We start from the raw sequence: 26,979 nt of genomic DNA, 5'->3' as shown, positions 1-26,979 counted from the left end.
TGCTCTTTCATATAACATTTCCCTGGGACCCAGGTAGAATCAAGGGCAAGAACACAATCAGGCCCCAAGTTTTCTTTATACCTGGGTTTTTGCCACACACCCTTCCCCACCTTTCTCCCATCCCCAAATCCTTTCTACTCCAAATTCTTTTCACCCTGGTGGGACCTCTGGCCTGGGAGACGACAGGCTGGTGATCTACGATGGGCTTGTGATCTTTGAGTCAGGACTGCTACCTCAGCTGCTATTAGCAACAGAACACTTCTAAAAGAAGAAGCTCAAAGCTCCTCCTTCCCCAGGGTTTTGATAATTCCTTCCACCAATTATAGCACTTTGCCTAGATTAACTAATTAATCCTCACCATATACCCTAGAGATGAAATTAAACCTAATTCTTTCACATGTGTGCAGCACCTTTTACCTAAGGATTGAACATGGATGCATTTGTTTCCTGTGACAACAAGTGTCAAAGATGACAGGGAAAATGTTTGTTACCATTTCAAAAACTGGGAACAAAGAAAAAAAGTGCTCCAGGACACAGAAGAAATTGGGGTGGCTGAGCAGGGACCAGGTGGCAAAATCATGACCAGATCCTACCCATGAGCTTCCAGGGGCTGTGCTGCTCTCTACTCTCATCACCTCCCCCATGTTCACTGTTCTCAGGGTTCGGACCCACAAGACAGAATCAGAGATGGCGCATGGAGACATCCATGCACGTGGATGCCTGGTGCACCTCTCACTTCTGCTCTCCCACCTGTCCCCCAATGCAGATTCCTTCCACCTTTGTGACCAGAGACAACAGCCAAACACCATGAAGCAGGAAGCCCTTGCAATAAGACATTACCAATGGAGGACTCAACAAGAAGAGGAAAGGAGACAAAAAGAGGAAGGAAGAGAAGTCACTGCATCCAGATATATTGTACCCTGGGCACCTCCTAAGGGGGAGCTCACAGCTTGGGGAGAAATGCAAAGTTGCTTCCACAATGGCCCCAGTCTTTGTTTGAAGTCTCTGGTTATTGGTACAAATACTGCTGGGCGCTGGGTGCCATCTTGACCAACACATGGGATCTGCAGTTTGGAACCCTGAGCTGGGGGATCCAGTGCTCCCCAGCTTGCCACAGCTCATCGGCGGCAGTTCCTTCTGGATCTCTTGGGATCAAGGATATGAGAGAAGAAGATATGGAGAACTTCACACCCTGTAGGGATTTGAACATAATGAGTGGGTCAGTGAACCACACCTCTTATTCTGCCAGCCCAGCATCTGGTCCTTCAGGAGACCCAGCCACTGTATTCTGGTGGGACTTCCAGTGACAAGATGGTCCCATCACTCTAATCTACTCCAGTCCCTGATCCAAGGTTTCAAGGTTGAGCACGGGGTCTAGCTTGGTTGTTGGGCTCTTTTGGTAGGGCTTTGAATCTCAGTAGAGATACATTCATGGAGAAAGAATTCTTCATACCCTCTGAATATAACTTTTGTCATATATGTATCTCTCTCTCTCTCTCTCTCTCTCTCTCTCTATATATATATATAAATTTTATTTTTGCCTATATATCTTTCTTGTATTTGGCTTTTGTGTGTGTGCCAGTAGTGCTGGGGTTTGAATTCAGGGCCACTAGAAAGTCTGGGGGAAGGGCTTTTCGGGGGCCAGGAACAGTATGACAAAAGCACATTAACTAGAAAGCACAAGGCATGCTTAGGGCCTAAGCATGCAGGGTCAATTAGAATATGACTGGCTGAGGGCCTATGGGAGATGGAGGTGGACAGTTGCAGGCTGATAGTTTCTGTGACAGACACTGATGGTGACTACAGGCTGCAGAGCTTGCTGATAGAGAATTTGAAGGAGGCCATTGAGCCAGCCTTGTTTCAACTGTCTCTTAAAATGTTAATGTGAAATCTCTGCCACTGTATTCTCATAGAATCTCTGAAGTTCATAGAACCATACATGAAAAGCAATCGAGGAGGCTGAAAAAAAGTGTTCTTGTCTTAGGAATTATTTTTCAAAGCCATTTATGAAGCTCAGACATGTGAATCCATTGCAAATTCGGAGGAGGATCTTCCTCTTCTTTTCTTTCTTTCTTTCCTTCTTTCTTTCCTTCCTTCCTTCCTTCCTTCCTTCCTTCCTTCCTTCCTTCCTTCCTTCCTTCCTTCCTTTCTTTTTTCTTTCCCAGGGTCTTGCTATGTAGCCCAGACTGGCCTCAACTGCATGATCCTCCTGCCTCAGTCTCCCAAGTACTGGGATTACAGGCATATGTCACCACTACATCTGTTTTTTTCAAGTTCATAAACTTCCTAACTTGGCTAGATCCTACAACAGGCCTGTGTCCCTTACCAAGCATAGAACAGATGCTTCATGTGTATTTGGGGAATGAACAAGTGGGTGTTGGGAGGGAATGGGAGAATGAATTCCTTAGTCGGCCTGCAGTGGCTGCTGCAGCCCAACTGTACCCAAAGTAGTCAAGATGCCAAAGAGCTGTCTTCTGACTTGTCAGGGGGCCAGGAAGTTCCTGAAATCCTAGTAATTCAGATCGAGGCTCAGCCACTTCCACAGAGATCTAACTTATACAAAACAGAAGAGTATTTCTCTTTCATGTCAGAGTCCCCGGCAGTAGGTACCTAGTTCTTTAGAGTCATCACAAACCTCAACTCCCTATAAGGAGCTGCTCCCCTATCCATAGTGTTGCCTTAGCCACAAATCCTCCATTATGTTCCAGGCAGAAAGGAGGAGAGAGGAAGAAGGGAAGACATGCTCTTTGTAATTAAGGATCCATTTTGGAGTAGGTCTTAGGCCTTTTACTCACCTCTTAGACAGAGTCTGGTCATGTGACCATCCTAGCTGCAAAGGAAGCTGGGAAATGTGTATGGATGGCCACTGCTATGTTAATGATCATCTCATTTTATAGAAAAGGAGACTGGAAAGGATTTCTTTCAAAACAGTATGTCAATGTTGGTGCTAACAAAACAGTATGTCAGTGTAGACTGCAATTATGGGACCACAGCAGCAAAACAAATGATGTTTTGAAAGTCCAAGATCAGTGGTATGCTCTCAGTTTGGTTTGGTCTTTAGGAATCCTCCAAGAAGAGACAACATGGTAAATTAAACATGCTGCCACAAAGCCTTCTGACTAACAGTGATATGGAGGGGCAGAAGTAGCACACCACTGTCACTGGCTCTCTGGTGAGGGTACACCAGGAGAGGTATTGATCATAGTCCAACTTGGTTCTCCCCTGCTTCTTGGGTACCTGAGTGGCCATTCCCCCTTCATTCTTGCAGTTAGAAAGTATGGCCAAGTTCTTTCCAATGGGACCAGAGCATTTGTGTTTCACTGAAAGCTGCCAGTGCTCTCTTCAACCTTCTCACTGTTGGCAACACTGATGTCATCTATAGATCTCACTTTGACTTATAGACAATGACCACTTAGGAACTAGAGTCCCTGATTGGCTTCCTAGACCAGAGCTGACTAGCTAGCTGGTAGGCTCAGCTCTGTTTCATGAGAAAGAAATGTCTTTGTTTTCAATTTTACTATATTGGGATGTATTTTTCTTTTTTTTAATTATCAATTTACTTTGTTGCTATTATAGAGGTGATGTACAGAGGGATCACAATTACATTGAGGCCAGCCTAAGCAAAAAAATTGCAAGCCTCCTTCTCAACCAATGTCTGGACATGGTAGATACTTGGGATACAAGCCCAGCTACTTGGAGAGTTATAAATAGGAGGAACCAGGTCTAGGCCCCATGGCATTAAAAGAGATAGCCTATCACAAAAATAACTAAAAGCAAAAAGGAATGGTGTATGGCTCAAGTAATAGAAAGCCTCCCAAGCAATTCAATTTCTAGGCAATTTAATCCCCTCTCCAATAATGCATTTTGCCAGGCATGGTGGTACACTCTTGCAATCCTAGCCCTTGGGGAATAAAGGCAAGGAGATTATGAGTTTGAGGCCAGTCTGGTCTACATAGTGAGATGTTGTCTCAAAAAAAAAAGTTAATTTCATTTTTGAAGAAAATATAATGGGGAAGGTATATTAGTCAGCTTTCTATTTTGATATCAAAGTGCCAGATATAGCCAGCTTACAAGGAGGAAATTTATTTTGACTCTCTGATTTGGGGGTCCTCAGTCCATGATTGGTGAGCCTGTGGCTTTGGGGCCTGTAGTGAGGCAGCACATCATGGCGAGAGCATGGACCAGGGGAAGGCTTCACCTCAGGGCAGCTGGGCAAGAAACCCAATATACTTTTCAAGGGCATACTCCTAATGATGATCTAAGTCCCACAGCTCTTGAGGTACCATCACTACTCAGTAGCACCAAGATCTTTAACAGCTCTAACAGCTTTAACAGCTGGGCTTTGGGGGTCAGTTCACATGCAAACTATAAATCACTAGAAAATGCATACAACATAACAATAAGTGAAAGAAGACAGGATATGCAGCAGTGGCCTACAGGCCTTCCACAAGCCAGCATCCGCCCCTCACCCCCAACTCTTACTCCTACACTGTCGCTTCCCCATCATACTTCAGCCACACAGGACTCCTGAATGTTCTTCCTACCTGCCTGGTGTGCATGGCCCCATACTTTGCACTTGCTAGTCTCTCTCTCAAAATGTTCTTATTCTCCAGACACTCATGGCTTCTCTTGCTTCAGACACTGACTGACACTCACTGACCCAGCCAGCCAGTCGGTCCCTGCTCCTTAACCCACACTCCCTTTCCCCTTGCTCAGCCTTATTTTTCTCTGTAGCATACATTGCTGCCCGGCTGTGACACATGTTGATTTGCCATCAGTCTTCCCTGGAGGAGTATAGGTGCTTGAGGATGGGGACACGTCTGTTTTGTTCACTGTTATAGTCTTAACATGAAGGATGCCATCAAATACTGGTGTTATAAATAAATGACATATGAAAGGTTTTTGGAACAAAGACCTTAGGTAAAGCTGAGTGTGGTGATGTGCAGCTGTTGTTCCAGCATTGGATAGATGAAAGCAGGAAGATGGTGAGTTGAAGGTCATTCGTGGACTATTTAGTGAAACCTTATCAAACAAAATACCCTTGAGTAATAGGTAGATCGATGTCCAGAGGATGAAGCAAGTTGGAACTGAATGTCAATTCCTGCTACTCTTAGGTAGACAGATTGTTTTTTTATTTTTATTTTTGTGCTAGTCCTGGGGCTTGAACTGATGGTCTGGATGCTGTCTCTGCGCTTTTCTGCTAAGGCTCACGCTGTACCATTTGAGCCACAACTCTACTTCTGGCTTTTTTTTTTTAGTTAGTGGTAAATAAGAATTTCATAGATTTCCCTGCCTCCTGAGTAGCTAGGATTACAGGCATGAGCCACTAGCACCTGGCTTTGAACTTTTTGTTTCTCATTGCACTTAGTAGTTTTGAAACACATTGCACTAAACATGAGTTACAATAAGAGAAAAACTACTACACTCCATACTTGTGCTAGCCAAATGTTCCAAGTCGTGGGACAATACTGTTGTTTTAGAAGTGCTCACTGTTTCCAGTTTACAACTCGGGCGATTCTTTCACTGCACTGACTTTATCAGCTACTGCCTCCTGCTCTTTCCTTCCTCTGCCTGTCTCCCTTCAGCAGGCTCCTCACTGTGAGCTTGGGGAATCTCTTTTGGGTGCTACTCAGTTCAGCTCAGGACTACATTCAGTGTTCTTAATCCATGCAGCTGGGTTGGCCAAGCCATGCGCCTGCTGAGGTGTCAGCAGTAGAACCGCTGCCTTCAGCTCCAGGCACCAGAAGATTCTGTCTTTACAAAGGGAGTACGTCTTGGCTTATACCTCAGGAATCTCTTCTTCATCTCCCCTGCTTCTTTCTAGTCTGGGACACCCAGGTGCACAAGGAGACTACAGGGTTATTACCCATAATCAGGCACTATTGTCCTCTTGCCCCTGTGCCTTATTTAAACAACAATAATGATCTAAGTACAGAGTAGGATCCTGTTGAAACCAGAAGCACATTCATAATGACCAGAGGGTGCACAGGCTTGGGCTAGAAGGAAGGAAATCATCAGAAACAACAGGATAATGCTCCTCCCCCACAGCACCAGGCTGAGCACTTTCAAGGTGAAGTAGACACCATGGGTTATTATTTATAGAAGCAGCGGGTAGAGCTTGCAGACCACAAGCAAGCCTGTGGCAGTCAGGGACAGCACTGGCTTTGTTGGAGCAAAGCAGATTGCTTGCTGGTGTTGGAGGGAGTGCTTCCTACCCCCATAAGTGGCCTGCAGTCACAGTGCCCGCCCAGGAGGAGGGCTTTCTTTGCTTACCTCTCACATGTGGCACACAATAGCACTGTCTGGGCAGCAATGTGTGTAGCTATTCTTGGTATTTTAAAACACATATGTCCAGGGAACAACCTCCAAATGTATCCATTACTACAACTTTAGGTCCTTGCTGAGCCAGGGCGCTAATTTGATCATGCCTATAATCCTAGCTACTCAGGAGGCTGGGATCTGAGAATCACAGTTCCAAGCCCTTCTGGGCAGGAAAGTCTGTGAGACTCTTATCTCCCATTCACCACTAAAGAGCTAAAAGTGGAACTTGGGCTCAAGGCTCAGGGACAGTGCCCAGGCCCTGAGTTCAAGCCCTAGGATCAACATATACACACAAAAAAGTCCTAATGCTGGAGAGGATGTGGCCAAAAGGGAACCCTACTACATTGTTGATGGGAATGCAAACTTGTTCAACCACTCTGGGAAAGCAGTGTGGAGGTTCCTAAGAAGGCTAAACATAGAGCTCCCCTATGACCCAGCAGCCCCACTTTTGGGCATCTATCCAAAAGACTACAAGAAGACCACACAAAAGCCACCAGCAAAACTATGTTCATAGCAGCACAATTTGTCATTGCTAAAACATGGAACCAACCCAGATGCCCCTCAGAAGATGAGTGGATCAGGAAAATGTGGTACATATATACAATGGAATTCTATGCCTCTCTCACTGAGTCTTGATTTCCCCATTTTTGCAGCTCTAAGGGCTCTCATACCAGCGCTTCCTTGCTTACTCCATTCCCCTCCCAACAGATGAGGCCCCTGCACCACACACATGCTGAACACCGGCCAACCTGGAAGTCTGTGGAGTTTTGGCGAGCTCGGAGCCATTGTTCTGTAGCTGGGTAGGACCTTGCGGAGTGGAGGGCCGGTGGCTTCAGCATCTCCCCACCCCCCTGCCCCCACATCTGCCTGGGAGATTTCCTCAGCCTTGGAGACACAAGCTTGTCCTTCAGGGGTGCAGGAAATGTAGCCGAAATAAACTACTTAATGGAAAGCACATCGTGGTTGGCTGGAGGCAGACAACAGGACTGGGGGTGGGGAGGAGGCTTGCCTGGGGGTGCGTCCCTGGGCTGTTGCCTTGACAGAGCACAGAGCCAACGAGAACTCTGTTTACTCAGGGGTTTCCTCACCAGTGCTGCAGAGGAAGCAGCTTTGAGAGCAAAGGGAAAACATGTGGACTAGCACAGCCCTCGCTGCCGTCTGCAAGGGTGTGTGTTGGGGCGGGGGGGGGGGGGGTCCTGCTCAACGCCAAGGAGGGGCCCACTCAACCCAGACCTTGCTCTGCATGGGCTCCCAGAGACAGCATGACAGGTCTCCTTTGGAGGAGCTGGTGACCTGGTATCTTTAGGGGAGGTCCTTCACTCTTCCAGGCCTGCAGGTCTGAGTTAGCTTTTTACCATGGAGACAAAATATAGGAGACACACAACTGAAGGGAGAAAAGATTTGTTTGGGTTTGTGGTTTCAGAGACTCCATTGTTCTGTGGCAGGCAGAACCATATCATGGTGGAAGGTCATGGCAGAGGAAAGCTGCTCACCTCCTGGTGTACTGGGGCCGAGGGGAGTGGAGGGAGAGAGGGAGAGAGGGAGAGAGAAAGAGAGGGGGAAAGAGAGGGAAGAAAGGGGAGCCAGGAGTAGCATACCCTTCAGGGGTATGTCTACAGTGATGCGCTCTTCAAACTAGCCTACTCAGCTACAAAGTCATGGATGAACAAATCTATTGATGACACTAGTGCCCTCCTGATCCAGTCACCTCCCCATTGTACCATGGGCTGGGAGCCCTGCCTTCAACCTGTCAGCCTTTTGGGTGGGCACTTCATATCCAAACCAAAACAACACTTCTTGTGTCCCTGAGAGGGATCAATGTGCTCAATTTGGACCAGAAATAGCTGTTTCTTCACTCTTGTTCTTGTAGGATTGCTTGGCGTGCTTACTCTTTTAGCTGGTGCTCTGCACCTGGGTCATGCCTCTAGCCCAGTTTTATTTTTCTGGTTGATTTAGAGATAGAATCTCATGGACTTTTCTGTCTGGGCTGGCCTCTGGTCCTCTGGATCTTAAACCTCCTGACTAAGATGACAGAGGGAAGAGGTTTTAAAAGCATAGTAATATATTGAAATTATGCTCTGAAAGTTTATAGTATTAGCAAGAGAGAAGTATGTTTTTTTCTAATGAGGGCTTTATTTGGAAATAAGAGTTTGTGCAGCTTTCCTGGGATGAAGGGCAGACCCAGAGATTTTGGCAATGCTGGTGATAGGGTGGATGAATGGGTTTTAGGCAGATGGTAAAAAGAAAGAGGGCAGAGACTGACAAAGCGGAGCTTGTTCACATGCCAATCCTGACTGCATGGATTGCACTCAGTCCATATTGAGTTGAAGGGCCATACTTCCTGAAAATAAATACACAGTGTTACCAACCTCTGGACTCTTAGCTACCTGCAATCAGCTACCAGAACCTTGGGTTCTTTCTGGAATTGGACTCTGGCTTCCAAGTAGAGTAAAACATTACAAGTCTATTTTTTTTTTTTCTTTTGGCCAGTCCTGGGGCTTGGACTCAGGGCCTGAGCACTGTTCCTGGCTTCTTTGTGCTCAAGGCTAGCACTCTGCCACTTGAGCCACAGCGCCACTTCTGGCCGTTCTCTGTATATGTGGTGCTGGGGAATTGAACCCAGGGCCTCATGTATACAAGGCAAGCACTCTTGCCACTAGGCCATATCCCCAGTCCTACAAGTCTATCTTGATCCAATAGTCTATCTGCTGAGTCCCAGCCCCTTGTATCGTGGGAGGAGACCGAAGGACCTGTGGTAACTAAGGGTCTCTTGCTCTCACTGGAAAAATAGCCTCAGTTGTAACTATTACATTACCACAGTCAAAGGACCACTGTGGCTCTCTGGTGGTGGCAATCCACAGAGGCTTGATGCAGGAGAAAGGTCTTCCTTGCTGTCCAGGGATGTCAAGAAAGAAACAGCAAGCAGGACTGGCAACAGGGTTGGGGAGAGCCTCTCCAAGGATAGCATTGTAGAGCTGGCCTTATAATCCATATTAGCCAGGTTTGCAGGAGCACTGAATTCTGCCTTGAGAGCTTGCTTTCTGCCATGGGCTTCTGGCCTTGGAACAATCAGTGTACAATGTATCCAGAACTCAGTACTAAAGTGAAGACCTAGCCTGGACATGAGTGCTCAGGAAATTCTCAGCATTCTGGACTCTTTGGCACCCTGGCAAAGGATCTCCAGTTATATGTCCACACTGGAAAGTAAAAGAAAGTGAGGGATATACACATGTTCTCAACAGCTCAGGGAGTAAGCACCACATATACTAGAAGTGCAAAGCTTTTCTATCCAGAGAAGGTCAGACTGGCTAAGTTGAAGTGGAGCATGTGACAATATTCAGCTTAGGTTCTGTGGTTCCCAGATGGCTTTGTGATGCTTCTCCTTCTCCGCTGTTCCGGTCTTCAAACTTCCAAGTTCTTCCTTCAAGATGCACTCTTATAGAAGAGATAAAAATGGCAAAGAAACATATGAGGAAATGTTCAACATCCCTGGCAGTAAAGGAAATGCAAATAAAAACAACCTTAAGATACCACCTCACTCCAGTTAGAATGGCCTATACTCTGAACTCAGGCAACAACAAATGCTGGAGGGGGTGCGGGGAAAGAGGAACCCTTCTCCATTGTTGGTGGGAGTGCAAATTAGTACAACCACTTTGGAGAACAGTATGGAGGATTCTCAAAAAGCTCAACATACCCTATGACCCAGCCATACCACTCCTAGGCATTTATCCTAAACAACAGGTTCCAAGATATCAAAAAGACATTTGTACTTCCATGTTTATCGCTGCACAATTCACAATAGCCAAAATATGGAAACAACCCAGATGCCCCTCCACAGATGAATGGATCAAAAAAATATGGTACCTATACACAATGGAATACTACATGGCAATTAGAAATGGTGAAATATTGGTATTAGCAGGGAAATGGTCAGAACTTGAACAAATAATGTTGAGCGAGACAAACCTAGAACACAGAAAACAAAGGGGCATGATCTCCCTGATATATGACTGTTAAGGAGGGGGGAGGGGGAGACAGTAGAGACCAGGTCTGCGAAACCAAAAACTTCTTGTCAAATGGTATTTCCCACAGGTTTGGGTCAGCGACCCTACATTATATAACTAAAACCAAACAACTACTCAACATATAAAAGTCAAAAATAGACCTCTCAGCGGATCATAATAGCTTAAAATTATGTATGTACATTCATATAAGACTATTGTTGACATATTGTCTACTGTTGACATTACATTTAAAGCCCTAGGCGAATTTTCTTTGGCATAGGCCACGTGGCTACTGTATATGTATTGTATTGTATTGTATATGTATTGTATTGTATATATGTCTACCTGACCTAGGGAAGGGAAAGAAAAACAGGGTGTAAGATATCACAAGAAATGTGCACACTGCCCTACTATGTAACTGTACCCCTTTTGCACAACACCTTGCCAAAAATTTTTGTTTAATTAATAAATAATGTTTTTTTTTAAAAAAGATGCACTCTTATGTAATCTGGACCATTCTACCCCAGGCCACGCCTCTTCCATACATCCACTTAGTTTCTCTGACCTCTTTCCCCAGGGAGCAAGTTAAAACTATCTCTCCCTCCTTTGGTAACCTTTTCAAAATTGCTTTCCTCTTTGCTTTCTCTGAGAATTTTAAAGGAGAGAAGGAGCTTGGAATGGTTGGTATAGATGATGAGAAAAGCAGGTTTGGGTGAGTAGTTACAAGTTAAGGGATTTAGAAGAAATATTACTTTCCCTATTTTTGCACCCTGTGGTGAAATTGTTTTAAGTTGTTCTGAGACATGTGCATGATGCAGAGAGACTTACACAGCTCAAATAGTGAAGGGCATCATATAGTCACAAGATTTTTAAAATCAATAACTATTATTTTAAACTAGGGAAACATGTCAGTCATAGACTATTCCAGTGAGCATTTGCTATGGTGCCTACCATCTCTGAGGCAAATCTGATGCCTCAGAGAGTTCTTTAGCCAATACCATCCAGGAAGCTGAATCTAGAGATGAAAGATTTTTCACTAACTGAACAAACTGAGGACCCAGCACTTGGTTCCGCCTTACTGTGACTATCATTTCCATGCTGTTGTCCAGGATAGGCTGTTTAGAATTCACAAAGTACACTTTTTAAATGTCACTTAGTAACATAGAATTCAATATTCTGCATTTGTTTTGGGGGTCTGAGCATGTTTACCTCAAGTTCTTTTTGTAAGGTCTGTGTTAAGGTTTGTGTTGTTTTTATGTTGGTATTGGGGCTTGAACTCAGAGCCTTGAGCCCTCCTTTAGCTTTTTACAGTCAAGGCTGGTGCTTTTATCACTCGAGCCACATCTCCATTTTTGGCTTTTGGCTGGTTAATTGGAGATAAGGGTCTCACACATTTGTCTGTCTGGGCTGGCTTCAAACCACAATTCTGACATTTCTGCCTCTTATATAGCTAGGATTATAGGCATGAGCCACTGGCGCCTGACTGTGTTAAGGTTTCGGATACTTCACATCTCTATATCTCTATTCTCTGTTTCCAACAGAGAAGTATTAACAGTGCATATTTTCTTTGTCCTTAAAAAAACTAAAACCAAGTCATCTTAGTGCCAAGTTTTCAGTAATAGAGCTGCATTTCCAGCTGTATTCGTCTTCACTGCAGAGGGCAGCTCCATCATGCTTTTCCATCCCATGCCAGGTACCTTCCTTCAGCTCCTTATCATCTCCTCTTCTAATCATTGTTTCTACACAGCAACTTTCCTTACCTCCTCTCTTACTGCCCTTCCTATTTACCAGCCACATTAACCTTTGGAATGGCAAGGTGAACCATGGCAGTTCAGGTCTGGGGTGGTTGATGACTCGTGGGCAAGGATGACGGAAGCCAGCAGCCTCACCTGGCCGAGGGTGTGCGTGGGTGCAGCCCTTCAGAAGGCAATATGGTGAGGTCCGTCAAGGTTATAAGGGCACACCCTACAACTCAAAGTTCTCCTTCCAGGAATTTACCTTAGCGATATCCTTGTATATGTGAAGGTGTATGTGTACCTGGAGTCCGGGGGGGAGGGGGGATGAAGGGGGAGGAGAAGGTGGGTTGGAGTAAAGGGAAGAGCTGTGGCATTGTGTGTAATGACAAGATACTGGAAATAAGCTCAAAGACGCTTGGTAGTAAGTGCAAAGGAATTGAGTGAGGGGAAATCTAAAGGCCGTTTGCTGGTTGCTACCCTAGTATCCATGTCTCTTGTTTCTCTTAAGAATTGTCTGGTTTGGGCCCCACTCTAAGACTGGAAGCCACTTATATCCACCATTTTCCCTAGCCACATTCACTGTTTCTTGTACTTATCAGGAGGAGTCAGAATGAATATGAACTTTGAAATAGCTGTGACCACAGGAGAAAAAACATGGAGTTTCTAAAGGCCTGAAGCCAACCCAGGGGAGCATGGTTGGAAGATGTCAAACTGGGTGGTAGTTTGGTCTGAAGTAAGTTAGTCTTCCCTGCAACCCTGAAGACTCTAGATGTGAAAGATTTCACCTCACAAAGAAAGAAAAACCAGGAAGAGCTACTTACTCCAGTGTGGAATGAGTGCTGGGACACTTGGCCAAGTAAAGGTGTGATACACCATAAATATCAAAATATATTTTTGTATGTAAATAAAAGGCTGTGACAATGGGTGGGTGGTTAAACCCATGTGTATACAACCAGCTCATGTGGCATCTTTGAACAAATGAAGAAAGATGTCCCCTTAGATGTATGTACCCACAGACTAAGTAGCAATCAGCAAAGCCAATGTGCAATGGAGTTTAAACTCCTCTAGACTTCTTGGCGAGGTGACCTGTGCAAAATGCAACCCAAGAAACAGTATGCTGTGACCCTTTGTGTTTACATATTCATGTCCGTCTATGATGCGTCTAGGAGGATATCATGTAAAACTAGAAAGAGACGTTGTCCCTGGGAAGGGAAAACTGGAAGTTAGATGGTAGGGATAGAAAAGAGTGTTCCCCCCTTTCTCATTCCCTACTGCTTTTGGAGAGTGTTGGAAATGTGTTACCAAGCTCACAAATTACTCTTTAATCTAGATCTTTCAATCTACAAGCAAGAAAACAAACAAAACCCACAGGTTTGATCTGTTACTTCTTTGCTTGAGAAAATCACTCATGATTCCTTCTGGACAAATTCCTGATACTTTAGTACAGCATTCAAAGGTTCCTTAGAACTGGCATCAGCTTGCCTCGGAAGCCTTATCTCTAGCCACTCCCTGCTCTCCCTTGGGTGCTTTGGTGAAGCAGGACTGTAATGATTCATCTTAGGATCAAGCTTGTGGCCTCTGCCTTCCAGGCACTCGTATCTGCTCTGCCCAAAACTCCACCCTGAGAATGGCCACCCTCTTCTAGAGCTTTTCCTTTCTCTGTACACCCAGAGTTCTTTGTGCCTCTCTTTCTTGCTACATGCCATATTTAGTTGTTATTATTTGTTTATAATTACAATTATAAACATGCTGTTCTATGAGCAACCTCTGGGGGAGTCAGTGTTTCCCTAGATTCACTACTGTCAGTACTTATCACTTATGTGTGTGTGTGTGTGTGTGTGTACGTGTGTGTGTGTACGTGTGTGTGTGTGTGCCTGTATCTGTATCTGTATCTGCTGGGGCTTGAACTCAAGACCTGGGTGCTGTTTCTTAGCTTTTTCCGCTCAAGGCTTGCATTCTACCCCTTGAACCCTTCTGGATTTGGGGTGGTTAATTGGAGCTAAGAGTCTCAAAGACTTTCCTGCATGCTTTGAACCTGGATCCTCAGAACTCAGCCTCCTGAGTAGCAAGATTCCAGGCCTGGGCCACTGGAGCACGGAGCTAGTACCTATAACTTGAGAGGAGGGAGCAGGACCTGATAGCTGTTCTGTGAGTGAATTCCAGCTGTCTCATTACTAGGTGTCTTTTTTCTTACAGCTACAAAAGTTTATCTATTCTTTGCCTCTCTACGCAGTAGCAATTAGCCAGGTTGCACATTTAGAGTTTCCAGCCCAATCCAGATTGTGTTTCCTCACTCTTGGCAGCTGAGAGTGGTCTTTTTTCACTTTCCAAAGAATGTCTCTGAAATTCAGAGTGGCTCCAATGACCCTTTTATTATATCTTCATGTGCCCTCACAGGCATAGTCGGTGAGGAAGAGTTTGTCTAGTTCAGAAAGTTGAAAATGCTGGGTAGAAAAGAAGGAGGAGTTGAGAGTTTATAAAAACCAGGGTCGGGGTGGGAATATGACTAAGTGGCAAGATTGCTTGCCTCATATACATGAGGCCCTGGGTTTGATTCCCCAGCACCACATATGTAGAAAACAGCCAGAAGTGGCACTGTGGCTCAAGTGGCAGAGTGCTCTCCCTGAGCCAAAAAAGGGAAGAAGCCAGGGACAGTACTCGCCCTGAGTCCAAGGCCCAGGACTGGCAAAAAAAATTTTTTTAAACAAAAAAGTAAAAACAAAAAACAAACAAACAAACAAAACAGGGTCAATCATGTGGGAGTCTGTGTCACCCAGCATTCTTCCCCCTCAGTGAGTCTCTCACCCTGGAGACTTGTTCAGAAACTTTGTCCCATAGAACCTACATTCTTGTTAAGTCAACATCAAGCATAGCAGAAATCTATCATCTATATGTAACATCCAGAAGGCAGAGTCTTTTCATTTTTTGTGTGTGACAATTCTGGGACTTGAACACAAGGCTTGGATACTGTCCCTTTAAGGCAGAGAGAGTCATTTCAGGAAAAGAAACAGGTGAGGTCACAGTTCACTCTTCACTTATCTACAGGGCTATCTAGCTTGCTTAGGGAGACTCTAAGTCTTCAGTGGGCTGGCTACTCTTCAGAGCATCTTCAAAAGGCTGTGGATTGTTGTTGGCTAACAACAGTGAAACATCAAATCCATTGTTAGCTTTCTCTTCTGAGAATAAAAATTGGTTGCAATGCTAGCTGGGAAGATGGTCTGTCATTAACACTGGACAACACATTCTGAGATCTTGTCAGCACATAAGAAAGCACCCCTCTAAGCTGGGTGCCAGGAGCTTATACCTATAATCCTAGCTACTCAGGAGTCTGAGATCTGAGGATCTCAGTTCAAAGCCAGCTTGGGCAGAAAAGTCCCTGTGAGACACTTATTTATCTCCAATTAACCATTCAAAAACTAGAAGTGGAGCTGTGGCTCAAAGTGGTAGAGTGCTAGCCTTGAGCCAAAAGCTCAAGGACAGTGCCCAGGCCGGGATTCAAGCCCCCTGACGGATTGAAAAACAACAACGACAACAAAGAAAGCACCCCTGTGGGTTGAGACAGCCCCACTCTAGGACACAAATCTTGCCAGATGGCATTGCCTCTGTCCAGAGAATATTCATTATTCTGGGGAGATGCAGTCACATGCCAGGGACCTAAACCTCAGCTGGGAGCCATTATGCAGAACAGCATAAACTACATTTGGCCCAAAACGCATATTGTGTGCCAGCCCATTTAGAAAGGAGAAGGGAGAGAAAAGTGAACTGACCAAGGTTTTTTTTTTTACCGTTACTTATGATGTTCTCAAGGTGTGTGCCTCCCCATCAGAACCATTTATGGTACTTGATGTGATGCCTATTCTAGGGACCCAGACCCAGACTGAGAAAGGCAGGATCCAGCCACCCAGATTTTCAGCTAGCCCCTGGATATTTCTACGACACACTTAGAAATCGCTGGCTTTGCAGCTAGCTATCCATCAGAAGTCCTTGGGACCTGCATACTTGGGCATCTAGAATGATCAATCTGGATGGAGCAAAAATAGAACTTGGATCCCCAAGTTGTGCAGCATCACCTCCTTGTGTGTCCTTGAGATCTCTACTGAAGGTTGCTTCACTAAGGGTGCTGTTCAGATGCTAGTATTTTTCCTGGCACCACTGCCTGGCTAGTCAAAGGCACTTTTAGGGCAAAAACTTTAGGAATCCTAAAATGTACTTATTCCCACCCCTCCCCCACTTGGCTCCTCTCCTGCCTCCTGGTCCTGTGATAAGAGAGCATTTCAGATTGAGTTTATTTCTAAGAAATCTCTTAGAGATGACTTGCTGTTTTGGTTCCCATCCTATAAGAAGGCTATATGACTCCAAGGGGGTTTCCAGATTGCTTTGTTGAACTAGTTATTTCTGTCACTTTGAGTAATGCTTGAAATATGAATATGAATAGCCTATACATGAATATCCTTTCACAGGAACCCACAGTACATGCAGTCTCTATGGCAGCTACCCATTGCTGGGGGTCACTGGGTGGTGCTTATCCTCCCTCCACTGGGAATCAGTCAATCCTAGCCGGTCTTCACACAGGCAAAGATGTGTTAGGATGAGCGGCTGAGCCCACATCCTACTCTCAAGGAGTTTAACGTAGACCTGGATGGTACAGTAAGGTAACAGTCATCAGCTACATGTGACTGTCAAGCATATGAAATGCAGTTAGTCCAATGGAGATACTTGGCAAAGGTAAAATACAGGACTTCAAAGAACTAGTAGGAAAAAAAGTATCACTGTCAATTGTTTTATATGGATTCCATGTTGAAATCACCACATTTTAGCTATTGTAAGTTAAATATATTATTAAACTAATTTCACTTCATTTTTCCTTCTTCTTTTATTTTTCTTGTACTGTTCCTGTGGCTTGAACTTAGGGCCTGTGAGCTGTCCCTAGCTCTTTCATTCAAGGCTAGTAGTGATAAACCACTTGAGTCATACCTCCACCTCTAGAGTGTGTGTGTGTGTGTGTGAGAGAGAGAGAGCGAGAGAGAAAATATTAGAGATAAGAGTCTCACAAACTTTCCTGCTTGGACCGGCTTTGAACTGGGATGCTCAGACCTCAGTCTCCTGAGAAGTTTGGGTCACAGGCACGATCCACTAGCACCTGGTTCATCTCTCATTTAACAAGACTACTAGAAATTTAAAAGTTCAATATATGGCTAGAGTTATGTCATATTGGACCATGTTGCTCTAGTGGTCAAAAACTATAATTCAGTGATAACCTAAGGCGTGAGGGATAGAGGAAAGTTATGAGCAATTTGGAAGGGCCCTAATTCAGCCTTAGGAGCTAGGCTTTCAGAAGGAAGGGGCTTTTAAAAGATGAATAGGGGCTGGGAATATGGCCTAGTGGTAGAGTGCCTGCCTCGCATATGTGAAGCCCTGGATTTGATTCCTCAGTACCACATATATAGAAAAAGCCAGAAGTGGTGCTGTGGCTCAAGTGGTAGAGTGCTAGCCTTGAGCAAAAAGAAACCAGGGACAGTGCTCAGGCCCTAGGTTCAAGCCCCAGGACTGGAAAAAGAAAAAAAAAAAGATGAATAGTCATAGGTACCATATAAGATGGAGAGAATAGGACAGGTCCTAGGGGGGCTGTGCTTGGGGGGAGCTGTCCACTAGGGAGAGCAATGACCTCTTTTTCTGCAAAATGGGATTGAAAGTGTTAGAGATGAGTAGATATTTGGAGAAGGAGATTCACAGTAGCAATCATGGTGAGGAAAAAATATTTAATATGTTGTCCTTTTTGCCAAGTGTAGGACTTGGGGGTTAAAGCAATTCTCACCAATGAGGCTGCACATTCACGGGAGATTTGCAAGTGCAACCTCCCCAAATAAACATGAATTAATGCCTGAGGCTTCTTTGGGCCAGAATCTTACTTTAAGAATATTGAAATAAATGCTCTTTGATAAAGTTAGAATAGTTGCTTCAGATTTTAGTCCCTTTTATTGTCAAGAGTGTTGATCTTCAATAATAACAGCCTTAATAAGAATAATCATAGATAACAATGATAATCCTTTTTAAAGCTCAAGAATTCAAAGAGAGAAACAGTGTTGACATTTCCGGTTCTGAGTTTTATAGGGACAGAGCAGCCCAAGCCATAAACCAAGAATATTCTGCCATTTCATCTTCCTGTGGGGTATTAATGCATCCAGACGTTAAAGACCAAAGACACATAAAAGAACCATTAAAGCGCTTCAGTTCTTACAGAGTGCATCTATACTCAGATGGCTATTGTCATCAAAATTCCAGCAGAGCAGTAAACTAAATGCTTGGCGTGGGATGTTCAGGAAGTTTCACTTCTGTGTGTGGTTTGGCTTTAAGCTTAACACACAGTGAAATGGTTAGCATCTGAGAGTTCCCTTATCTGGAAGTGGTTAGTTCACACATTGCCTTGGGCCAATGAAGTTCTGGGCATGGGGATGAGAGGGGGTGTGTAGAATTTGTCCAGAGCAAAGTTTCCTGCAGATAAATGTCCTTTAGCCCTTTAGAAGGCTTAAAAATTCACCCAAGGAAAAGGAGGTCTTCCATTGGTACATTGGTTCATTTCTTTGTGTTTATTGAGTACCTATTCTGTTTCAGGGGCTTTATTAGATGCTGGAATAGATCAATCAATAAAAAAGGAGCTATTATTTAGTGAAACTCCTAATCAAGGTGGCATGGAGTTAGGGCATATATCCACATGTGCCTATATGTCAGCTATATGGTGGTTTAATGTACTGTAAAGATATGGACACACAGCTCTTAAGGCCTAAATCAGGAAGACATTCATTACTGGAGAACCTTGACCTATGAGGTGACATGTAAGCCATGAACCATGAGCAGAGGAAGGTAGAGCAGTACATTCTGGGCAGCAGCAAAGCATGTGGCTTGCCTGGCGAGTTGTGGGCAGTGTCTGAGGCACAGGAAGGAGAGTGCTGAGTGATAAAGTTGACAGATAGGTAGATAAACACTGGGAAAACGTAGAATGGCACCCAGAGGCATGTGAAATTCTTCCAGAAGGTTCAGTTAGCATGACAGATTCAGTCTGTTTTTAAAGGCTCTTCCGCCAGATTGAAGCCTGGGTTAGAGGACAGGGACCACTCAGCAGCCCAGAGCCCAGGGAACTAGAACATCATGGCTATCTACAGTTTCTTTCTTCTTCTGTGGAAATGACCAGTCAGCACCTTGAGCCACCAGGCAAAGGTGGAATTGTCTTAGAGTAGAAGACCCCTCCCATTGCTTAACCAAAGAGCCCATAGGGTGTGAGTGGAGCCTGATTCATAGACAAATCACTACGTGCCTGCTCCTGCTTGACACCTCCCTTCTCCTGCACTCCCAAAGTTGGAAAGAGCCTTAATCACCAAGAAGGGATGGCTCAGAGTCCCAGGTGCTGCCCAATGTGTCTAGGTGGCCAATGGCTTGAGGCCCTTACCTGGTACCTGTATGTTCCTGGCTGGCCTGGATGCTGGACCCTCCCTGCAGTATGCTGCTGGCCTTTGAGAGCACTGCATAGTGGCAGTGTGAAGTTTCCCCTGGCAGTGAGCCACGGTTCCTACTACAAACTGATGTTCCACCCTCGGGCAGGATGCCCTGCCCTGCAGAGCAGTTAGAAGTGATAAATACAGTTGTTTTTGCATTAGAACCTTTCCTGGCACAGGGCGGAAATGCATGTGCAGCTGCCTAGCCTCTCAGCTCGAGGGCCTCTGCACAGTCTGCAGCCTGGCTCTGGCTTTTGCTCTGTCTGAAGACCTGGGTAATGATTATGTCGGCTTGCTGGAGCCAGGACTCAAGGGCAGAGGCGCTGAGATGAAGAGCCCTCCAACTGACTGCTTATCAACATCAAAGTCCCCTAATCGCCCCACTCCAGGTAATCAAAGCCCAGCCCAACCCTGCTCCTCAGTTCCCTTATTATGGCAGTGTGCCTCATCTAACTCCACCTTGTGAGAGGCAGGAAGCCAGGTGTCCCCAGAAATCTATATAGAGGTTAGGCTCTTAGTGAATGAGCACATTATTCACTCTTTACCTGCTTAGCAAACGTGAGCCATCAGGTAGATGCTCTAGAGATTTCTGTGACATCCAGTCCCTTGCAGAGGTAGCCCTGTCAGGAGAAGGGTTGAAGGCCTAGTGGGCCAGGGCAACCTCTGGCTGGTTCATAGGGCAGCTGACTGTTATGCACAAGTCATGAGAAGACCACCAAGAAGACCACCGAGAGCCAGATGTTTCGAAATGCAAAAGCAAGGCTTTATTCAGGCGAGTTGCAGATGGATCGGGCCTTGTCCTACCCACCGACACAGCGGTGGTTAGTAGGAAGCCCTGAGCTGAGATTTCACAGGGCTTATAAAGGCAAAAAACCAAAGTTACAGCAATCAGGTGTTCAAGCAAGATTAGGATACGGGTACAAATCTGATTGGCTCAGGGCTCAAGGCATTCTGGGGCGGTTAGAGTTAAGCATTCCCAGGAGGCTAGAGTTAAGCAGGGAGTTTCCTGACTGGCTGGGCCCTAATAAGCTTGTCCTGCTAGCCGGGATAATTGGTGGCCTGGGTTACTCATAGTTTAAACAGACAACAAAACGGGGGCTGCCTGAAAATGGGGTTTACTTTAACTCTTCACTGACCACTGCATTTCCACATCCACTAACTTGCTCATGGACAGATACTTGCTAGCGAATATCTGTGCGTGCCAAGTAGGAAACTCGTTTTATGTTAAGCTGCATTGTGTATGTATGGTATTAACCAGGAAATTAGTCTGGATAGTCAATTCTCTTTGGAAATTTATATTGTGTGTGTATGTGTGTGTGTGTGTGTGTGTGTGAGAGAGAGAGAGAGAGAGAGAGAGAGAGAGAGAGAGAGAGAAATTAAGGTAGAAGAAATGTTGCTTTTCAGCTGGCACTGGTAGCTCATGCCTATCATCCTAGCTACTCAGAAGGCTGAGATCTGAGGGTCATGGCAGTGGGCCTCAGATCTTTGAAGCCAACCAGGGCAAGAAAGTCTGTGAGACTCTTATCTCCGATTGACCACCAGAAAACTGGAAGTGGCACTGTAGCTCGAAGTGGTAGATTGCTAGCCTTGAGTGAAGAAAGCTCAAAGAAAGCATCCAGGCCCTGAGTTCAAGCCCCATGACTAACAAAAGAAAGAGAAAAAGAATTTACAAGGAGGTACAAAAGTAATCAATGTCCACAGAGCAATAATTTACCACATCTTTAGGGACATACACAAATTCATATTCTCTTCCTTTCTCTGTCCTGTGCTGGGGAAAGGCTGACTTCCCCATGTCTTACCTTCTAGCCCCCTGTCCTCCATCTTAGGGTTAGCTTGGTGCCTAGAGAGGGAGGTGGGAAAAAGTCAAGGCAGTCATTTCTCCAGCCCCCACCCCCACAATGGAGTAGTTCTGGCACGGTTGTCACCACTATTGCTGGTCTTAGCTTTCACTTATTCCACTAACCCCATAGCCTCTGTGTGTGTGTGTGTGTGTGTGTGTGTGTGTGTGTGTGTGTGTATGTGTGTGTGTATGCATGTCAGTACTGAAGCTTAAATTCAGGGCCTTGTGCTCTTGCTTAGATTTTTTTCACTCAAGGTTTTCAGTTCTGACATTTTGATAGTTAACTGGACACAGGCCTCTCTGATTTGTTTGCCCGGGCTGGCCTCAAATCCTGATCCTCAGATATCAGCTAGGATACAAGAGCTAGGATTACAGGTGTGAGTTCCCAGTTCCTAGCAACATAAGTACATCTTATGGGTTAAATTGTGTCCCACCAATATTCATATGTTGAAGTCCTGACCCCTAACACTTCAGAACATGACCTTATCTGAGAATGAAGCCATTAATTAAGATGAGGTCATACTAATCCAATATGACCAAATGTCATATTTGAACACAGACATGCACATTGGAAGAGTATCACGTGAACATTGGCGTTATGCTGCCATGAGCCATGGAGCTACTGGAAGCTAGGACAGATTCTTCCTTAGCTTCAGAGGGAGCACAGCCTTGCTGGCTTTGAAGTCAGACATGTGGATTCCAGCTCAGTGAAACAACAGATTTCTATTGCTTAAATCAACGTGGTTATGGCCACCCCATGCCGAGTAAAGTGTCTTCTGCCCTGCCTCGCTGTCCTCTTGGTTCCTTGGTACTGCTCACACCTGCAAACAGGGTCCTTTCAATAAAAAGTCTCTTTAAGACCCAAGCACAGGGCTTTCCAGGCCAGTCACTGATAGACACAGATGCTCTTGGCCACTCCTTCCTCACCACCCTTTATGAGAGGCATTGGATTCCTGGTCTTTCCATGTTCTTTTGAGTTGTTTTGCACTGGAACTGTCTCAGAGGGAGTCATTCACACTTTCTGAGTGTGCTACTACTATCCATGGCATCATTCCAGAGACAAAGATGGCAGTGGGAAGCACACACGTAACTTAATTGCTGTTTCACACGATGCTCAAACTCTTGAATGTCAACATTCAAGATTCTCAGTTGTCTGGGGTATTTCCTTGGCCTGCTATGCTCTCAGGCTTCCATTTCCCTACTGGGATCACATCCAAGTAGGAGTTATCTCCTAAGACAGAGGGAAAAGCAACACTGAATCCAATGAGACACACTTGTCTGTGTGGAACCTTAGTGTATCAGAAAGGCTTGTTGTATACTTTTAAGCATTGTATCCTGACAGAGCCCTGCAAGATGGAGACACAAGTATCTCTTTATCCCAGCAACCCTTTCCTCTCAGAGGCCAAAGTCTGAACAAAGGTCAGTCTGTATTCTTTGGCTGGGTTTCCAGAGTTCTCCTCTGACCAGCACAATGAAAAGATCTCTTCTTAGTCAAGTAGTCTTATTTATTTTCCCCACTCAAGACGAGACACATCAGCAGTTGTGATCAGGGGTGATAAAGTGACACTTGAGTAAGGTCAGGCCAATGGCAGATGTCCATTCTGTTAATTTTCTCAGAGTTGAAATGCCAGCATCTGTTCTTTTCAATGTAAATGGCACTTATGTATTTAAAAGCATGTTTACTGCATGCCATTCCAGAACTTTCCCTCCACAGAATGTTGTACCAAACAGGTGGACTTAGGGTAGCCAGAGAATCCTCACAGCTATAAGAAAATTTATTGTAATAAATTTTATATTGTAACATAAACCAGCTTTTCTAGCAGTTTTCAAGATAGTTCTATTCATAAAAACTGTGGCTTGGGGCTGGGAATATGGCCTAGTGGCAAGAGTGTTTGCCCCATACACATGAAGCCCTAGGTTTGATTCCTCAGCACCAAATATATAGAAAAGGCCAAAAGTGGCACTGTGGCTCAAGTGGTAGAGTGCTAGCCTTGAGAAAAAAGAAGCCAGGGACAGTGCTCAGGCCTTGAGTTCAAGCCCCAGGACTGGTAAAACAAAAAACAAAAAACAAAAAACAAAAAAAAAACAACAACCAAAAACCCCCACAAAAATGTGGCAAGCAACACTGATCTCTGTTTACAAACCACTCTTTGCCTGGTCATGACATTCTCTGATATAGAAATCATAAATAGGTTAAAAAAATTGTAGCAGTCCTGAAGCTTAAGCTCAGGACCTAGGTGCTGTTTCTGAGCATTTTTGTTCAAACCTATACTCTACCACTTAAGCCACAGTTCTACTTCTGGCCTTTTCTATATATATAGTGCTGAGGAATTGAACCTAGGGCTTCATGTATACGAGGCAAGCACTCTTGCCATGTACACACACAAGTCCTGGCACTTGAAACTCAAGGCCTGGGTGCTATCCCTGAACTTTTTTCTTTTTCATGGCTAGTGCTCTACTGCACAAGCCACAGCTCCACTTCTGGCTTTTTGCTGGTGAATTGGAGATCAGAGTCTCACCATCATTCCTGTTCCATGCTCCTTGCTCCTCAGATTGCAGCCTCCTGAGCCACTAAGATTATAAATGTGAGCCACTGGCACCTGATTCAATTTAACTTTTTGTTGTTGTTGTTCCAGTCCTAGGACTTGAACCCAGGGCCTAGGTACTGTCTCTGAGCTTTTTTGCTCAAGGTTAGCATTCTAACACTTAAGTCACAGCTCTACTTTTGACTTTTGGTGGTTAATTGGAGATAGAGTTTCATGGACTTTCCTGCCTAAACTAGCTTTGAACTACAATTCTCATATCTCAGCCTTCTGAGTAGCTAGTATTACAGGCATGAACCACTGGTGCCAGACTGCAATTTGACATTTTTTTAAATTATTATTTCCAGTCCTGGGGCTTGGACTCAGGGCCTGAGCACTGTCCCTGGCTTCTTCTTCCTTTTTATCCCCCTCAGGACTAGCACTCTACCTCCTGAGCCAAAGAGCCACTTCTGGCCTTTTCTGTTTATGTGGTACTGCAGAATCAAACCCAGGGCTTCATACATGCTAGGCAAGCACTCTACCACTAAGCCACATTTCCAATCCTCAATTAAACATTTTTAAAGGCAGAATACTGAAAGTGTAGAAAGCACTTGGTTTTTAAAAATGTAAATAATTCCTCACTTAGCATATAGATCCAAACCTCCCCATCACCAAGAAAAACAAAAAAACCAAAAACAATTGAATAAGTAAAATCACTGAAACCACAATAAAGTCAGAGGCTTTCACCTCTCCTATCCCTAACAGATAGATGCCAGGTTCTGTACTTCTAGATAGTTCTCATGACTTGGCTGAATCATTCTGGCTGAAGTCAGCACCTTAAGTATTCCCTCCCCAGAGCCAAGGATCAAGGCATGAGCTTGGGGAAGGACTGTTCAAGGAAGATGGCTTCTACACAGGAAGCCAGGGTTCTACCTTTCTCCTTGGGTTACCTGACTCAACCTTGTATGCTGCGGGGTGGAAGGAACATCAGGCTATGGTGAGACTTTCACATATTTGCACAGCTTCCTATGGCTTGGTGGCTTAGAAATAGCAGATGCTTGTTGTCTCACAGTGTGGAAGTTAGGAGTCTGAGATCCAGGTGTTAGCTGCGTTGGATTCTTCTGGAGGCTCTAAGGAAAAACCACATCATGGCTCTGTCCTAGTTGTTGGTGCTGTGCGCATTTTCTTGGACTTCTAGATATATCACTCCAATCTTGACTTATGTCTCATATAGCTTTCTCCTATGTGTATCAGTCAAATTTCCTATTCTTACGAGGACTTCAGTCATTAGATTAAGACCCAGTCTAATCCAGAAAGAGCTTATCTCAACTATAATCTATCATTATTGTTAATATTATTGTTTTGTGCAGGTCTTGGGGTTTGAACTTAGGGCCTGGGTGCTATCCCTGAGCTTTTGTGCTCAGGACTAGCATTCTATCTCTTTGAGCCACAGCTCCATTTCTGGCATTTTTGGTAGTTAGTGGCATATAAGAATCTCAAGGACTTTCTTGGCAAGGCTGGCTTAGAATTGTGGTCCTCAGCTGTCAGCCTTCTGAGTAGCTAGGATTGCAGGTGTGAGCCACTGATACCCAGCTACCATCCATTATTTTGTGTGTGCTTAGGATAGAACCTAGGACCTTGTGCATTTAAAACACATGCTCTGCCACTGAGTGAAACCCTCAGTCCTCCACTTGAGCTTGACTGCATCTTTAAAGACCCTATTGTCTAGTCGAGTATTATGTCAGGACTTAAGCTTACCTTTTTGGGAGAATACAGTTCAATCCAGTAATATAGTAACTAAACATCATAACATTTTAGAAGTGAAGAATGATTTCAGATATGTCTGAGAGTTAAGTCCCGATTCCCTGTTCTACCTGAATTTGGTGTTAATCTTGCTGTTTCTGCTTCCTTATCAAGAAGGTAATAAGGATAGAAGCACCTATCTGTGTTTGTGTGAGGATTAAACAAGATAGCTCATGTGAAACACAGTGTCTAGCACAGAAGATCAAGTTCCAGTAAATGCTATATAATCTATAGTCTCTGTCAATATTAAGTTGGCCCCACACATATGAATGAATGCCATGTAGGATCCCTAATGAGAAAAAAATGACACTTCAATTCATGCTGCTCAGGAAAATAAGCGTGAGCTTTCAGGTCAGGAATCTATGCTTATGGATGGTTATGTTTGCATTGTTATAAGACTCTGTGGCTTCTTGTGTAAACACTCTGAACCATACTTTATATTTGAACAAGGCTTCTCAGTTTTCAAAGGGTTTTCATTTCGTTCTCACAGAACCTCTGAGAAACTGGCAGGGTCAGTATTGATAATCCCTTTTAAAAGATAAGGAAATTGACACAGATTGAGAGATTTGGTTTTGGATCAGCTAGTGCCCAGAGGCTGCTGGCTGCCCACCCACTATTTGCTCTTCTTCCTTGTCATTAAGACCCCAGTGTTATTTAGATAGCAATATATCTAGGCAAAAAGAACATTCCCAGACTTCTTTGATAACAAGGCTAGTAACGTGTCAGCTACAGTGTGGCATCAGGGTGAGAGTGGGAGCATGGTAATCCTAAAACAACCTTTAAAGGAGACCCATTCATTCAGTAGATCCTAGTCATGGCCAACCTACTACTGCCATCCAGTGTGTGGTGTGGGTGTGTGTGTGTGTGTGTGTGTGTGTGTGTGTGTGTGTGTGTGTGTGTGTTTCCATCCAAATCCAAGGCTCATTGACTAACAGTTCAATTTTGGATTAGAACCATATACCGTAGTGGACAGTGAGTATGAGTATGTTTGGATGGTCCCGCTGAGGGGTATCCTCACTCTCTAAATGTGGCTGAAGAACATTCCTTGAGTCTGGACGAGAGAGTCCGTTAGCTAACACAAGGAATATCAAACAGGATTTCCAAGGACAAAGGGGAGGCTAGCTTCAAATAACGTAAAGGTACCTCGATCCTTGCACTAAGGTGGCAGAAGAGTCTACTTGCCAGCCTACCACCCTTTGGAAGGTGCATGGTTCAAGGGCTCTGTAGAGTTTTTTGCCCTGCAAGATGGCAAAGGATCCGGCA

At 44.7% G+C, this 26,979-nt stretch overlaps 1 pseudogene; it reads right to left on the bottom strand.

The window, feature by feature from the left end:
* The window catches only part of LOC125350862, a 73,189-nt pseudogene that overhangs the window by 32,135 nt on the left and 14,075 nt on the right, over window positions 1–26,979 (bottom strand).

The sequence above is a fragment of the Perognathus longimembris genome, chromosome 4 (genome assembly GCF_023159225.1).
Source record: "Perognathus longimembris pacificus isolate PPM17 chromosome 4, ASM2315922v1, whole genome shotgun sequence".
NCBI lineage: Eukaryota > Metazoa > Chordata > Mammalia > Rodentia > Heteromyidae > Perognathus > Perognathus longimembris.
This window is presented reverse-complemented; position numbering and strand designations above follow the sequence as displayed.